Source organism: Rhagoletis pomonella, unplaced genomic scaffold (assembly GCF_013731165.1).
Source record: "Rhagoletis pomonella isolate Grant_MI unplaced genomic scaffold, Rhpom_1.0 Rhpom_scaffold_02266, whole genome shotgun sequence".
NCBI lineage: Eukaryota > Metazoa > Arthropoda > Insecta > Diptera > Tephritidae > Rhagoletis > Rhagoletis pomonella.
The window spans coordinates 1-19,049 of NW_023460820.1; positions in this window are offsets into that span (position 1 = coordinate 1).

The following is a 19,049-nucleotide window of genomic DNA, read 5'->3' on the forward strand; positions in this document are numbered from 1 at the left end:
CGGTCAGAAATATACCAGTCTCATACTAGTTCAGAATAGACAGAAAAGTACTAGTCTAATTAAGGACCAAAACCACTATTTGGGAGTCAAAAAATAAAATGAATTCATGAATATACAAAAAAAAACATTTAAGTACACTTTTTTTACTTTACATATTTTTATTTAGCAGCCTTAGATTTGCCAATAATTATTGTTAATTTTTTGAGCATTAATTAAAAGAAAAAATAAATACATAGATATTTCAATTTCCAACATCCAATACTCCTCATTTTCAGAATATCAACGAATTTACTAAACTCAGTAAATTCAACAGACGACTTCTCGGTAACAAATAAAGATTTTTCAAAGCTTTAAAATGAATTTTGAAGCGGAGGAGTAGTGCAGCTCATATGTGCTTAAAAACCGTGATTTTTGTACTTTTAGGTTAGAATATACCGAAAACCTGACGTGATCTGGGGTCAGATTCGAATTCAGCACGTCAAAGACCTTCGGAAAAGTATAGTCCGATTCTTGGTTAAAAAACCTTGTTGGCCTGTGTAATTCAAGCAGTTATTAAATATTCTTCATATTTGTCCATAGTTTGGCTTATTGATTGATAGCAGAAATTAATCAAATAATTATATTAATCGTGTAATAAACAAAATAAAAAATAATTGAAAATGATCAAAAATAACAAAATAACAGGTCTGGTATAATTGAAAACGTACTCAATTTAACGGTTTACGATATACCCAAAAAAAAGTTATATTATTTTGTGTACTTTATTGTATTAAACTGTCGAAGTCAAATAATACAGGGTATGAATAAATCGTTTGTACTTGGTACAACTCTGGGCATTTTCGAACTAGTTCGGTTTCTGTTAAGAAATTCTAGTTGTAAACTAGTATTTTTCCTGACTAATTTGGGATTTCACTGCAGGGTAATACCAGAGCGGGCTTTGGTATGGTGCGTACGTTATCAGGCATTTCAAGGCCAATTTACTGTCGATACTATCTTACAGTTGCTCCACTTGCAAAGTCACCATTGTATTTAATAACAAGCCGTAAATAAGAAGTTTTCGTAACGGACCGTCTTAGAATAATACTCCGAACTTGGTCGGCCTAAAATAATCTCTAATGAGGAGAAGCCAACATGGAGCCCCTTGTCATCTCAATCCGGAGACAGAAATGCAAGTGGATGGGTCACACTGGCAGTATTGCAAAGAAAGTCAAAAAAGCGAAGAACAGTCGAGCGGGAGGCGAAATAACTCGGGTAAAGCTGGAAGGCGATCAAAAGGATGGACACAAATCGAACCAGATAGCGTGCAGGCGTAGTGGATGCCGTGTGTCTCACTAGGAATGATTAACGAACGATGAAAAGGCTGCTTATACGCCAATGCTCAGAGAAGTTGTTTTCCCCGCCACCAATAGCTGGCTGGGTAAAAAAAAAATCAAATTATATAGTAACAAGCCGCTTGCTGCAAAACAGACATTCTCTTGCAGTCACACCTAGGTTATGTTAGGTTATGCTTACAGTTGGGCGAGAGATATCGATACGGCACAAATTTTAAAATGTATAGGATGGGCGGTATCGGGAAAGTCTTTAGAATTATGCGAGCGGGACGAGAAATAAATAATTTCACGACACTCCTGACAAAACCCGCAAGCTCCAAAAATTTAGAAAATCTTTCTTAACAGAGTAGCCAATATTGTAGAAAAAGTTCCTCAAGCATAGTAAATACTTTGCAAAGTGTAAAAAAAACGTGTTTTGCTAAGAAACCGGGCCAGTAGAAATGTTTTTTTTTCTTAAGGCGATAAACTTATAGAAATCGGCGCGGCCATTTTAGGGCAAAATTTAACAATATAAAGATTTTGTTGTCGATTTCGGTGGCATATCTTTTCCTTAAAAACATTTTTTCAACAACTTTTTTTAAATCGAAGAATCTTCAAAAGTGGGCGTGGTGCTTTTAGGACGAAAGTTAAAAAAAATGTATTTTGTTTTAGATTTCAGCAGAGTATTTATCAACTAAGAATGTGTTGTTCCATAACATTTTTTTTTTTTAAGAATAAAGTCCTATTTTGAAGTTATTGCAAATGCGTAATTAAAATATTTTCTTTTACAAAGTACATGATTTGAAGAATTTGCATTTCGCTGCATATTTGCATTTTATTAGATGTTCAAAGGCAATAAGAACATTATTTTAGCTTAAGTAATGTTGAAGATATGAGCGTTATCGTGCTGGAAATAAGAAGAAAGAATGAGCTTCACAACGACATGGACACCGTGCAGCCAATCAAAATATAGCGGCTCACTTGGCTTAGCCATGTCATTCGAATGGACACCGACGCTCCAGCTCTGAAAGTATTCAACTCGCAACCCGCTGGTGCTAGCAGAGGAAGAGGGAGGTCCCACTGCCCTTGAAAAACCCAAGTAAAAAGGACAAAGCTTTACTTGGCCTTTTCAATTGGCGTCAGTTAACACAGAAGAAGAACGACTGGCGTGCTTTGTTTAATTCGATCAAAATCGCTTAAGCGGTTGCAGCGCTAACTAAGAAGAAATTTTCTGGACTCTGAAGTTGTTTACAGTTCATACCCTGACTAATTCGATATAGGAGCCGTTTATTTTGAAAGTGGCATAATTCACTTCATACATACCTCTTGTACTTAAATTATCGATTACTTTTAACCAAATGCATGTGTAAATATTTCTATCATCACTAAACTAATGACAAAACCATTTATCTTTGGTTGATGAAGATGAAAGTGCCCTAGAACCCAAATTTCCTTATATGTATTTTATTTTGCTGCATATTACCCACAGTGATTGTTAACTCTGTTTGGGCGAAGCATTCGTTCCTCTCTGGGACCTTTGTGGAGCGGTTTTTGTCAATGCAGAGAAAGGGACTGAAATAATCTAGTTGTCGTAGATTATCCGGTAGAATTTCAAGGAGCTTTGAGTTTCCGTAACTGAAGGTCTATTCACGACCGACTCGCATTTGACCTGGCAGTACTATAGCCGGCCAGAAATTTGCGATAGAGATGAACAAATATTTGGTGGGTGTAGTGGACCATCTATTTCACCCGTTTCAACTTGGCGTTGAACAAAGTCTTGTTTAACAGAGGCCATCAGGTTGTATTCCCTATTTTTTTTAAGTTGCCGTATTACAGGGCGGTATTGGGTTTCTTGGGGTGGTATTCGATGTTTCGCATCCAGTCAAGCTTCTTGCCCGGAACGACACCAAAGCATTTGTCCCGGTTGAGATACCAGTTTACGATTGGAGACTTGAATAGGGGAATTTCTTATTTCCTCTTGAAGAGTACCATCTCGCTTTTAGTAGGATTGACGCCGAGTCCACAATCCTTTGACATGATTGTTGTTTGCAATACTGAGTGCATTTTGTAACAACTCTTTCAGGCCCCGCAGTTGTTCACCCGTTGCTACGATTGTTACATACATATCGAGCCCTAACTGCCAAAATAACGTAAGCTACATTTTTTTCATAACTTTTTTTTTTTTTGGTACAGAAATGCATCTAGATGCAGGAATATTTCTGCATCGAAAGGAAAATTTTGAAAATAAAAATGTGGCTTACGTTATTTTGGCGGTTAGGGCTCGATATATCACTTGACAACCAGTGCCCTTTATATTTAAAAGTAGAAGAACGCTTCCTTGGTCAGAGCCTCTGGTCACATGTTTAGTTTTGGAACCATTCCTTAGTTATGAAATAATAGTGCACTTTTCGAGAAGGAGCTCAACACAATCCACCAGTCCCCAGAAGAGAATTAGCAAAAAATTCAGGATAGACATTAGGAAGGCTCCATAGATGCGGAGAAAAACTACCAGCGTGTATTCCCTTGTGGTCAATTCTCAACGAATTTGCCCTTGGAATAGATATGCATGTATGAGAGATGGTCGTTTTTTTATCTTCCTTCGAATGTATTTATCAGTGAGCGTCTCCAGAGTTTTAAGAAGAAACGAAATGCGGTTTATAGGCCTTTCGATTTCACATAGGTTTACCTCTATCCACACATATGGTATGTGAGTTGGGCTTAGGTAGGCTGTAAAAATGTGAGAAAGTAGAGGGCATAGTGCGCCATTAGCTGCTGGTACTTGTGCAGAAAACATTCTGCCAAATCCCGGATATTTGTAGGATTAGGAGGAAACCAACCACGCTATTACAACTCTCTAGGGCTCTAGGACCGCGCGAAGTATATGCATGTACATTGTCTACTTACACGACAGCTAAAAAGCAAAGTTGTAGAAACTGAAAGTGATTTTCATATTTTGATATGCAGTTGCAAGTAGCCATTATAAGTAAGACGAATTCGAGTATCCCAATTATATAAGTAAGTTCTTGGGTCTCATGAAGTTTTAAATAGGATTTTAGAGTGAAAATAGTGCTTAAAGATTATTTGCAGTTGTTCTATGTATACTTACTATGTACCTGATTTTGTAAAACTTATGCAATATATTCGTAAGGGTACTTTCACAAATCACAAGTCTCTCAAAAGCTTCGAATTACGCAATATCTCCAGCTTAATTATATGTACATAGTTGCTCATGTAAGTCCATACTTAACTATCCATGCATATACATATATTTTTATTACCTACCTAGCAAATCGAACTCAAAAAGGTAACACAAGTGCATATGCAAGTACTTTGATGCAAACACTTCAAATAGATAATAAGGTTTAGTAAGAGTGTGATGAGTTGAATAAGTATTTAAGTGAGCGTGTGTATATCAAATAGAAGATATCATCAATAGACCTGAATAAAGGCGCGCTAATGTTTCGACGGCGAATAAAGACGCATAAAAACAATTTTACGAAAAAAGGCGCTTAAGAAAACCTTCGGCCAAGATAGACGCGTAACCTAGTTGACGGCGAAGAAAGACGCGTAATCATCGATGTATGCTTGGCCAAGGACTGTCACTTCAGCATTATTCCCCAAAAACTATTTTAGGAATGATTGCACCCGCAAACATAGTTGACCGCGAAAATAAGTTTACGCATCCTTCTTCGCCGTCAAACATTTTAATGCGTCTTTCTTCGCTGAAGTTTTTTTATGCGCTTTTTTCGCAGACAACTTTTGAGCTCGCGCCTTTATTCGGTTCTTGTGATAGTGGTTGGTTCAAAATTTATCTCCTCAAAAAAAAAAAAATAATGCATTTGAGGGTAAAGAAGTTAAGCAATTTAGAGGGTGACAAGTTCCAAATTTTGTATGGAGTAGACAATCGTTCCCCAAGGTGTATCAGTCTACTATTCGTGATACGTGGGGTTTCCTCCACCAGCCGGTAGAGTGATATTCCCCAAGTTTTACCTTGAAGTCTCTGACAGGCATAAAACACACTTGTAAATTTGTTGGTAACATTCGAGAGACGTGTTTTTCAATTGAGCCTCTTGTCCAGAGTTACCCTAGATACTTCACTACTTCTGAGAACTCAATTTCTGTATCCGCCAAAGAGCGGCGTTCAATGGGTTTATGGTGGAGTTCAGTGGGTTTATGTACAGGCCCCGTTTGAGCGCACCACTATATATTCGTGTAAACAAGTTTTGGTAGGAAAAGCCCATGTGTGGCAACGCGGATTACATAGTTACATCCCAAGGTCATATCTGAAACACAACTTATAGATCAACATCTGATACCTGGGTTTACCGTAGAATATAACGGAATTGGTGTAATATGAGAAAAAGAAGCTAAAGAGGTCTTGCGGTAAATTAACACAAGACAAAGCACCTCCTGGCAACATACGCCGTTCGTTTTGGGACACACGTCACCATTGGCATCTATAAATTTGAAGTAGTGAAGGACTAGGGTCCAGCATAAAAACCAACAAAAACGCCAGCCAGGAGAACAAGCGAATAATCATTATTGTCAATAAGTACTACTTTGGGCTTAGTAAGCAATTGAAAATCAGAGTCCTCTCTCTATGAACGAAAATCCCGTTCTACAAGTCTTTTATCATGCCCGTTTCTTTTATATCGCAAAGAAACGTGGACTATGTCGAAGAAGGATGAGGAGGCTTTGGGTGCCTTCGAGGGAAGTAGCGTAAGAGCTTTTTCACAACACGGACATAGTTCAGCATGACGAAGCTCCAGTGAAATTATCCTTCCACTGGCACCCCTTGGGTGGGCAAACGAATGAAAGGGCGCCCACGAATACAATGGAAGGACCAAGTGACTTAACATTGTGAAAGCTCTTGGTCTTTCCAATCGAGTATGGAAGCCAATACAATTTGGTACAAAGGAGCACTCGGTTTCTATGGTTAAAAAGCCTTTCTTCGGCATAAGAAATGTGGTCTCTTTCTTATTTGGCCACAACAGAAGAAGGAGGTCATAGAAAAAATCCGTGATATATAGAAAAGTATCGCTTGTCCAAAAATTTTAAAAAGTTTAATGGCTTCAAAGGTATTAACGACTTAACGGGTATTTTTTGTAAAAAGTTTTTGAAAAACATGAAAGAAACAGGGTTGCCATATATCTGAAACTTTAAAATTATTTAAAGGCTCAACAGCTTATTTCAATTTCTACACGAAAACCAAAACCGTTCGAAGAGTTTAAAAAAATATGTCCCCGTTCTAAAAGATTACAATCACGTTTATAAGAAAACCTATACTTTTTAATATCACAATATGGGTATCAAATGGAAAGTAATTGAACAATCTTTAACACTAACATGCAAGCTCAAAACATTCCTCTTTTGCTTTATTATTTGGTGTCTCAAGGATTTTTTCTTCCTACTTCTTTGCGAGGATAATAATAATAAAAATATAGAGATCTGTTGATTATAGGATCTAAAATTTTCTGCATATCTACAGCAGACTCTTCAAAAATAAAATATAAGGTACTTATACTCATCCTTGAAATTAGATTGATAAATAGGAGTCTTGAATTTTAATTCACTATCCAGCCATTTATTATTTTCTTCCTAAAAAATCTCTTTGTCAACTGTTTGTAATTAAATATAAAAAACTTGCATCGGAGAGAATATTTTACTGCTTTTCTCGTATCTTCTAAAATAAACCAGCCAATTAAATAGCAAATTATTAAATACTATCTCCTTTTCCCTTTCTACGTTTTTCTCGTTTTTAATATTTTTCCAAATCAGTACCTATGTATATGTAATAATACTTCATTTTGCCTATAAAAATTTTACCTAAATGCATACATATTGTGTATATCTTTAGTAGATACCTAAAGCAGACGATGTACATACATATGCACTTCTGTATGCCTACTGCAATCAAATGACAATAGACAAATAAAGCCACTTGAGAACCACCAAAGGATTCCGTGCATGTGGGTATAAATACAAATAATTGGATAAACATACTTTATGTAAGCATATAGGCGTACATACAAACAATACAAGAAATTGTGGAAATAAATGCACATACATGTATACTATGGATGTACATTAGGGTGAGTCAATTTTTAAAATGCGCGTATTGAATAGGAGTATTCTAAATGAATGTCTAAGCAAATTTTCCGGAGAAACCAGGGCCTTAAAACGATTTCAGAGACAAATTTTCACATTTTCTTACATTTTAATAGAAAAAAATTATCTACATATATTTTAGTTTTCCTAGAATTTTTTTAACTATTAGACGACTCCATGATATTAAGAATAACAATTCTGTAAATTTCACACACTTTCGTCACGCGACTTTACCGAATGGTTTCATAATGAATAATTATTGCATTACAGTATGAGAACCGCTGCACTAACTCACATGTAACTAAACTTTCTCTCCCCTTTACGATCGTTTCTCCTTCACATGCATTGTGCGACCAACTGCAGCTTGACATTTTACGTTTGACGACGGGATAATCAAAAAAAAATATATAGGGCTCTTCAGGATGTTGTGGAAATGGTCTTGGATTTGCGGTTGGAATTGCATTTGCAAATTTTATGCTTGCTGCCATGGCAAGAAAATTATAAGTCCAGAAATTGATTCCTCATACCAAAACACCACTTAAGGTATGTTTTTTATAAAACATTCAAACACTTCTTTACAACACAACAGCTAGGAAAAAAAAAAAACTAATCTCCCAATTTCTCAAGCTTTAAATTGATTTTAGTCCCATGTTTTCTTCGGCAAATTCTCTTGGAAATTCACGTAGAATACTCTTATACCCGCCCTAATGTACCTATGTATACTTACGTCTGCAAATATTTGTATTGCTGTTTTCATTTATCACAAAATATTTGTTGCTCCATTTGAAAGCGATGCTAACCACACAACGAAATGGGTCAACTCATAGGCAAAAGTGGGAAATTGCTAGCAAAATTTCATTAAAATACATACATATAAGTTTATGTGTACATACATATGAATGTTGAAAATAAGCAAACCAGACATAAATATATATATGTGCATATGTATGTATGTATGTATGTATGCGAGTACAAAATTTCATATGTATGCAGGGCCGGCCTTAGAAGCAATGACGACCGGGGCGTAAATGGAGCGAAGTGCCCTTTTATAATAATGCTGTTCCCGCGGTTTATTTTTATTAGTTATACGATAGTCAATTGCAAAAATAGTACAGATAAAAAATTCCAGTCTCTACTATAATCAAAATCTTCAGACATCAATAACAACAAATTTACCTACACGCTTTGGCTTGAGCAAATTTTTCGATGGATTTAGACAAGCCAATCTGCGTAACAATCATGATTTCGATAGATAATAGAGCTAAAGCGTTTAATTTTTCTTGGGACATAATAGATCCTAGCTGCAGTGGCTGCAGCGATGTCCATGGTTGGACTCTGCATTGATTTACTCATGAGATTGAACTGGAATGGGGGTCATGCCAAACAGCCAGGCAGATGGGAAATTCAAATCGCATCATTTTGGCAGCCAAGCATTTGGCTTTATGTTGGACGGAAGGATTTTTCAGATCAGAGGAAAAGGAAATCTCCATTAGGGCTTCATAAATTTCTTTCGCCTGATATTTAATGACTTTATCCATGTCAAGTCTGTTTTCCCAAAGAGCTGTACATAATGGTTTTGAGGGTGAGATTTTTTACATGATTTTCTAAAATGGTCCACCTCTGGGTAGATGTTCAGAATGGAAAGTAGATGCGCTGAAGTACACCAAAAAGCATGATGCATGTTCTGGATGAGGAGGCAGAATCTCCATTCACCAAGTTCACGGAATGCCATCCTCATTGTACAAATTGTACTCTTGCATATAGTATAGTAGTATATAGCATATAGTATATTTTGTAAATAACTGATATTTGTGTTGTTGTTTTCAAGAGCTTCGAGTAGAAGATTAGTCATTTCTCCATCCGTCGATGAAGAAAATCACATTCGAAAATTGTATGCACTAAAAAAATTAAACGCCATCCCAGAATTTTGCGCCCCATCAATTTGGCTATCCTCCCTCGCTCCGCCCTAAAGCCGGCCCTGTATGTATGCACATATGATGCGGGCGTCGCAACTGTATGTGCTTGTACGTGACTGTCATTCACAGAGTGAGTTCCTGCTCTGATGCCGGCATGAATAAACTATTTTATTAAACAGGAGCTGCCGCTTCTAAGCCGACAATATGGGTGGTAGCGATATTCCATTCAATGTTTGGTATGAAGAAAGCTTGTCATGAAATTCATGATAATCCCGATGCCCAAATATGTAGGGGATCAAGTCTTTTTTCGAGAAACAGCAGAGCACTATGAAGCGCTTACTAGGCCCAGACTTTGCATAGATAGTAAAATTTTGTTAAAGTCTGAAGTTGAGTAAAACACCCCCAAGGCCTTAACAGCGTCCTGGCAATATAAACGGGTCTTTGATAAAACGTGGGGTCTCTCACATAGAGGAATTCAGCGGACTTACACCTCTATGATCAGCCTCATAAACAGCCGGGCATCCGTGTTGTGGTGGAGCAAACTCAATTAGTAATGTCGGAAATCTGCTTTCCAAACATTCACAGAACGATCAGAGTGTGCTGTACGGGAGCTTTCCCTACAATACCCCGGGATGATCTGGTTTCACTGCTAAACCAACCGTCACTTAATATTTTTATCCTTAAGGCTGTGTGCTGCAGTGATGGAAAATGAGTGTGCATTGTGCCATTTTCGGCCCATTCGGAAGGAGCCGGCACCTTAAGCACAATCGATTGATTTTCGGCACTATTTTTGCGTAACTCAGTGCAACTAATATATATTTCTTTCGGATCCGCAATTAAAAATATTTTTTTTTTTTTTTTACATTTGATCGTATGTGCTTAAACTGATAAATGATATAAACATATAAACGTAAGCAGAAGAAGCTGGCTTTCACGTTCTGCATATACGCTGAACATTTTTGTTTAAACGAATTTGTCGCAACTTCATCTCTAAAGCAAATATTAAATATCATTTAATATATATTTTAGATTTAAATAATCACAAACCCATTTTGAATATTCTTTGTGGAACAGGAGCCGAAATATTTTGATACGAAAATGTACTGCGTTATAATATTACAAATAATGATCTCAGTGAAAATTAATTAATTGACTAAATAATAATTTACCCTGAATTCCAAAATGTAAATATACAAAGAACCAGACCTTCTCATTTCTAGACCATAGCATATGGAATGGGTGGGGTTTAGTAGCGCTCACAACTATTTCGGGCTATTCCGTCCAAAGGGGTGGCCCGATCCAAAAAAAAATTTCACACACTTGTAGTCAAGGGTGTACGCAATATTTTAACACTCACATTTGTAAATTTTGGTCACTAATTTATTTACAAATTGGGTTTGAAATATGCCCTTTTTTGTAAAATTCGGAAATTAGCGTACATTTATCACTCCCATTCTTCTTAAATCAGCCACTTCACCAATACATTTTTGTATTCCCCTTCACTGTACACTTTACTTGATTAGTTATAACTTGCCTTACGACTTTAATATTAACCAATTCATCACAATTCATTAAATAAAAACACCTTCAAAATCACGCGTCTGACTTTGGTTGCAAATGCAAATTAAATGGCGGAGTTCAGCTGTCAAACTCCAAAATATGCAAAAGAATGAGAGACAAAAGAAGATAGAATATAACCCAGTAAGCATTTTCATGGAAAATCTTTTTTTACTGTCCCCGTGGCTTCATTGGGGTGTTGGGTATGGTTATATTTCTAAGTATAACGGTGAATCTCATTTTGTACGCGAAATTGATACGGAATTGTTTATGCACATATTTTCTTGATTTTTTTTTTATTAAAATGGCTGGTAAGTAATTATCGTCACAAGGAATTCGCAACAAGGCGAATGGAATTTTTGCGCGTTTGGCACTCGAATTGAGCACCCATGACCAGGGGAGACAATTTGCAGAGGAGCATGGGTTGATCCCACTTACTATGCTGTGCCCCATTCACAAGGTTCTTATGAACAGGAGAAATGCCGGAAAATTTGGGTTGTTTATGTGCCGGCGTGGAAACTGCGCCAAAAGGCCCAGCGTTTCGGTAGCGATAGGGACGTGGTTCGAGGACGTCCGCATAAGCGTCCCCCACGTATATTATTTAATGTACTGCTTTGTAGAGAATTTTAACCGCGAAATGGTTCTACGCCAAGATTGTCAAAGCCATGGACTACGTTGTGGAAAATAGTAGGTAGAGAAGCGTAACAATCTTGTGTTACTTTGGGTGCCAGGTCACTCGGGTACACATGGTAATGAGGCATCTGACTATTTGGGCAGAGAATGCTCGTACCAGCTATTCCTCGGTCGGAAACCAGTTATAGTACTCCCACGCTCGGCCTTCGAAGCCACCGCAGTTGGCCCTGTTGATTAGTCACATCATGTGGCATAAACATCTAACTATCATTTGCCTCTCCTGCCTTGAAGAGGATGAGACAGTGGAACATTTTTTGCGCTTGTGTTGAGAGACGATCACCTGAGCCCTTTATTACCCAACAATATGCTATGATTTATCCCTAGAGCGTGTATACAGAGATTTTCATGATTTGTGTTATTTCCGACAAAAAAAAACAACTCATAATATGAGTTTTGCAGAGCTGTAATTTTACCTTCTCAAAAAAACAAGGAACAAAACTCATAGTAAAATGCAAAATCCAAATCATTGTCATCATCAATAAGATAATTTCGGCGTTTCGTTAGACCAAACCTCACTAAAGATTGGCGAAAATCACTTTTCGACATAAACTATATTTCTTCAGGTGTATTTACGCAGTAGTAACTTTTGTCTGAAGAGTAATATATAAAAAACTAATAATAATTGTCCTTTGCAAAGCGCGAATATAATGCAAGAACATTTACTTTTAAAATTTAGGTTACATTTTTGCGCCATAGATCGAATAACACTTCAATAAAAAATTAGATCTTAAGCTCAAATCGAAAATAAATTATCATTTCCATTACGACAAATCCACTTGCCCAATGGCTGTCTGAAAGAAACTTGCCAATTTGACATTTTTGTACTTCTATCTATTTATGTAGGTTTAGAAATATTGTAGAAGAATATATCACATTACATACATACATACATACGCCCTAAATAAAGGTACAAATGCAAACTGCTTATCTTACCAATAATATCTAGCAAATGACATAGCATACCAACAATACAGCCTACTGCAATTCCAGTGTACATTTGTATATATGTACATACATATATATTTAGTATGTATATACATACATACCTACCCTGCAGCAATTCAGACTCACCCTCGGTTAGCCCTCAGATAGTTCCTATTGTTACCAGCACTAGTCCCTCATGATTCGCCTGCCAATGGTTTCAACTGGCATTTTTAGCAATGGCGTGTCATTGGAAAAGAACAGTGAAAGTAAGTTAGTCCTGGACTAGTACAATTTAGGCGATTTTTTTTTTCGTTGGAACACGATTACGTTCTGCACTTCACGGATGCTTTTCCATATTTCAGAATCACAAAAAAAAGAATTATTTTATTATTTTACAACCATGTTATGTTACTTCTGGCGGCATTTGAACCCGGACCTTCCTGTATGCTAACAAATAGTGGCAAGCATCTCTGCGCACTGAGCTACAGCCACACTAGTAAATGTGTGTTCAAATGTTCACTTTGAATCAAGGCCAGACGAAGCGATTGGGGCATTTATAGGGTGGTGTTCTTTAAATTTTATTATTCTATTGAATTGCAAGACAATACCACCCTGTTACTGCCAAACTGTACTTTTCGTCTATATCTAGACCGATTCCTTGGGGACTGGTCGAAGGCTGACATTTTCGATGCAAGCAAATGTCCAATTCTGACCAGTCAAATTTTAACCAGTGAAATATACTAGTCCTTTACGGAAAATTGGCCGCCTTATTGCTGCAAGGTATCTACTCGTATTGTAAAATAGTACAAGACATTGCAAACGACAAGCATTGAAGAAAGCAAAGTAGAGCAAATAGGCTGTGTACCCAACCAAGCATAATGCTGGCAAGTAAATCAGTCTGCATATTGAAGGCATACATACATATGTACATACTTTTGTAGTTACCCTGCAGGGAAAGCTACTCGTTGTGAATTAGAATGATACCAATTAGCGTTTCAGCCCAACTATTTAGTACGAATGGCAATTATAATATCGAATTTCAGCATGGCGGTTTCCTACGAGATATCAATTGCCTTGTTATGCGTCAGCATCTACCAGTATAAATACTAGTAGAATCATACCAGTTGATGGGATAGTTTGCCCATTCATCGCCCGTGAAACGTATAAGTATCTCATTTTGCTCACAGCGCTCCAACAGTCGCAATGGCCGACAAAGTAGAGCACTAGCGTACCGTTTCTGAAGTCCGAGTTCCAAGTCCTCAGGCAGGGAGTATTTTTTTATTTTTTTTTTTTTTAATTAATGTATTTTTTTAATTCAGGCTTTTTATTATCATCTATTTTGTAATTTTAATTTTTTTTTTAAGACATATTTTTTTGATATTTTGATCATTTAATTTTTTTGGTACAGTTCTGTAAAAACGTGAAGTGAAAACATTTTTCATCACTTCACATTAAATTACCATGCTGTTTTCAAATGTAAAAATATTAATTTGTCACAAATTTTTCAACGTGAAAACTTTTTTTGCAAAGTTTTTCGGCTGTGAAAAAGAAGAGTTGGGCGTTTTTCTCAAAACCATCATCTTGTAATATACAATATCATTGTCTTAAACTCACAATAACTTAACACTTCACCTCACAGTTTCATAGAACCAGAATTAGCCCCAGGTATTTATTTATGTACATATGTATGTAACGGGTGATTTTTTTGAGGTTAGGATTTTCATGCATTAGTATTTGACAGATCACGTGGGATTTCAGACATGGTGTCAAAGAGAAAGATGCTCAGTATGCTTTGACATTTCATCATGAATAGACTTACTAACGAGCAACGCTTGCAAATCATTGAATTTTATTACCTAGAAAAGTTGGCAGAAAATCCGCTTTTTTATCGACAAATTTTGTTCAGCGATGAGGCTCATTTCTGGTTGAATGGCTTCGTAAATAAGCAAAATTGCCGCATTTGGAGTGAAGAGCAACCAGAAGCCGTTCAAGAACTGCCCATGCATCCCGAAAAATGCACTGTTTGGTGTGGTTTGTACGCTGGTGGAATCATTGGACCGTATTTTTTCAAAGATGCTGTTGGACGCAACGTTACGGTGAATGGCGATCGCTATCGTTCGATGCTAACAAACTTTTTGTTGCCAAAAATGGAAGAACTGAACTTGGTTGACATGTGGTTTCAACAAGATGGCGCTACATGCCACACAGCTCGCGATTCTATGGCCATTTTGAGGGAAAACTTCGGAGAACAATTCATCTCAAGAAATGGACCGGTAAGTTGGCCACCAAGATCATGCGATTTGACGCCTTTAGACTATTTTTTGTGGGGCTACGTCAGTCTAAAGTCTACAGAAATAAGCCAGCAACTATTCCAGCTTTGGAAGACAACATTTCCGAAGAAATTCGGGCTATTCCGGCCGAAATGCTCGAAAAAGTTGCCCAAAATTGGACTTTCCGAATGGACCACCTAAGACGCAGCCGCGGTCAACATTTAAATGAAATTATCTTCAAAAAGTAAATGTCATGGACCAATCTAACGTTTCAAATAAAGAACCGATGAGATTTTGCAAATTTTATGCGTTTTTTTTAAAAAAAAATTATCAAGCTCTTAAAAAATCACCCGTTATGTACGTTAATGAACTGGTATTTTTACTGACTGGTTTCGCTTTTCACTGCAGGGTTTTCACTCTTCTTGCGTGGTGACTGGCGATTAACAAACAAAATAGAAATTCCAAGCGCACAAATGAATGTTAAAGAAGTTTCTGAATAGAACAAAAGGACATAGACAAAAATGTGTACATGAAAGTGTGAAAGAAATATGAAAATGCATATCTATGTACATTTATTTAATACATACATATATACATATGTATGTACGTGCATAAGACCGAATGAATATGGGCATTTTCACAGGCAAATACTTTTGCGTGTGCGTGTTTACATACATATAACCATTTTGAGGTATGTATACATTTAGGCGCATATGCGTGATATATGTGTATGTGGGAAATAATACATATGAAATACCAAAGCTGCGTACCCATCGTATTGTTTGTATGAATATATATATATATATATAAATATAATAAGTATTAACGCTAAAAAATACATAAAAAGATATCTGAACCAGCGAGGGATGTCTTGTCGGTAGCCGCGCTATCTCACTGGCTATCCTTTGGTGTATTTAAGATAGATGTGCAAGGGATATGTAAACTTTTATGGGTGTCTGCATATTTATATGGCTATGTACATATGTACATATTATACAATTTGAAAACTTAAAATTTTGCCGAAATGCAGTTCAAAGCGCCAAAAAACTCAAATATTTCAGACAATTTATTTGCTTTTGAGTTATTGGGTTGATTTGATTAACCTTTGGATGTTCTATGTTATACCAAAACCCAGAATACCATGCGTATACGGAAACCACATATTTTACAGTTTCAATCGCATAAATGTAGGGTTAAATCTCGTATAAGGATGGCAAAGTCGACTTTGACTTTTGACCAAAATTAACTATTATTTTTAATTTATTTGCAGTGGCGTGAAATGTGAGAAGTGTGGTGGAGAAATGAATTTTAATGACAGCCAAACAACATTGTCAAATCATTTAAGAGCGGCGCATAAAATTATTATACAATATATTAATCGTTTGTCTTCAAAATCTTCAGTTAGTAGAGATGTAAGATATACATAGGTATTTGTTTTAATAATTTCATGAAAGAAAGTTTTTTTCCATGAGTTACCGTAAGGTAAAAAATTTTAAACATCGATCAAAATGTTGCTGATAGAATTCAAGTTAATAACAGACGTTAGTCGTGGGGATACTCCCAACCCACTAGGGGTCTGGGCTACTTTAAATGGAGAATATCCCATGTTTATAAAGTGGCACTTACATTTCTACCTATACTCGCCACCTCTGTTCCATCGAAAAGGCAATATTTTCAAGAAGTTGTCCGTAATTACCAAATATCGATTCAAGAAATTTTTAGAATTTTTTTTTGCGAAATTTTAAAAATTTTTAAATTATTTTTCAAAAATAACAATTTTTAAAAACCTCATAACCAACATTTTCATGGAACAAGTTTCAACATTTTTTAAAATCCTTTAGTGTCTGTTTGTTTTTTTAAATAGCATTGAATTTCATTAAATTACAGATTATTCTAAAGACCACTAGTAAAGGCAATATTGGAAGGGCAATATTTTCAAGAAGTTGTTCGTAATTATCAAATATCGATTCAAGAAATTTTTAGATTTTTTTTGGTGAAAATTTAAAAAATTTGAAATCTTTTTTTCAAAAGTAAAAGTTTTTAAAAACCCTCACAATCAACATTTTCATGGAACAAGTTTCAAAATTTTTAAAAATCCTTTAGTGTCTGTTTGGTATTTTGCCTAGCATTGAATTTCACTAAACTACAGATTATCGTAAAGACCCCTAGTAAATCATGACATTTTCGCCGTATTCTGACCCTTATATTAATAGCTAATATACGAGTTAAACGCGGAGTATACTTAATACATTTTTTTTATTAAAAAGTCTAAAAAAAGTTGACTTTTCTTCCTCGAGCTTTCGACTCTTAAAGTCGACTGTAAAGAGTCGATCGAAAAGTCCAAAGTCGACTTTCTAGTAAAGTCGAACAACCCTAATCTCGTAAAAAAACTTTCAAACTGGATTCCAGGAACATTCTGTTTTTTTAACTTCCTTCTAATGGCCAAAAAAAAGCCCGCCAATTTAAAATACAAATAATCCTATAGTTTCATGTTTATTTATGGAAATTTATTGAATGTAAAAGATAATAATTTTTATGAATATTGCTTATAAGGCCTCATTAATTGTGCAATGCGAAAGACTAAAAGGACCTGAATAAACCTCATCAGTATGACTTTAGAAAATGTCGATTTGAAAGCGGACTCGGCAGCAAGAATTCAACATTCTATACTTCTAAACTGTAGCACATTTACCTATTGTGAAAGCCTGCAATGAGTACCGGTTGTAGGCACTTTCCCCTAACCGTGGTTATACCAAAGTCTATCTAAGGTGGCTGTTAAACCAGTTTCTGCCCCAGATGATTTCACCTCCGTTATCTTTGCCCCCGCTAGTGAAAAATCCCAAATGCTTAAATCACCTTTTCTGGAGGGCCAGACATTGATATATATGGACGATGAAACGATTCATCCTGGTTTTCACTGGCTAATTTAAAGACATGTAGCAGCAGTTCTATGAAAATCCTTTACTGAGTCCTTTTTTGATGAAGACCACGGCAAATGTATAAAAGACTACGTTTTGAGGTTGTGCACATAGTATGTTGGGACCCTTAAAGGGATAAATGCCTCTGCCCAGCTGGTTGATGTCCTGGGGAAGACTAAGGCTGGCATCACCGCCATGCAAGATATGCCATATCATCATACAGCGGGCCCGAAAGAACAACTGGTGCGATGAGGAATGTCACGAAGTTGCAGAGAAAAAAGATGCCGCCTAAAGGGTCGCGCTGCAAACAGGAGCTGGATAAGTGGGACCGATAGAGGAGGGATAGAGAAGAAGAGCTCCTATTCAGTATCAGAACTATCCAACAATAATTACAAAAGTAGCGTACCCGACGAACTTCGTAACGCCCAAAATTATTATTATTTTTTTTTTTTTGGTTGATACGACACTTTTACCAAGTATTTATATACATATACGTATATTGGTACATTTATCTGCTCTGTTTATGGTTTTCTGGTCGGCAGAGGGCATATTTTCCATTATAATTTTAAATAACCTAACGAAAGCGTTGTGCCCGTGACGAATTATTTGCAATTTTCTAATGATCTACGAATTAAATTTGAATAACTTTCTTCATTCACTGTCTGGGACAATGACCTGGTTCGATAGTGAATCTGTATAGCATACACTCTAAAAAATCTGTTTAAAAATGCGATTATAAATCGAGTATATTTTTGTTTATTTTTAAATTTTTTTGGTAAATTTACACGATGAATATGTATTTTTCTCGTTTACACATTTTCGTGTGTAAAAACACTTTTTGTTAGTCACTTTACACAATTCTAAGGGTGAAATCAAACATCAGATGTGTATCTTGTAGCTTGTACACACTTTCTTAGTAAATTTACGCACACCACAGCAGCTATATTACGCTCTAAAAAGTCCGAAATTTAAACAAACTATTCGTTGAATAATCGAGCATGTAATTTCGCGAATAATAAGGTAGGAAATCAGTAACCTACCTTTTAGGTAGGAAATCTACACAATTTTTTTTAGAGTGTAGTTGGTGGTAAGTTCATAATAGGTAAGTATCGTTGGTCCACATAAATCTATTACACATAAACTTATTTGAGTTGAAGTCCTTTAGCTGTCTAACCATTGCATTTGTAGGAATGTATCAACAATTGTCCTTATTGTTGTAATTCGAGATGGAGTAATTTGTAAGTTTGCAAATCACATCCTTTCTCAGCTTTATCATTAATTTCTTTATTCCGCCCGTAGTAATTATATGGAAACGAAAAGTGAAGAAAGGTCCGGTTCGAGGAAAATAAAACT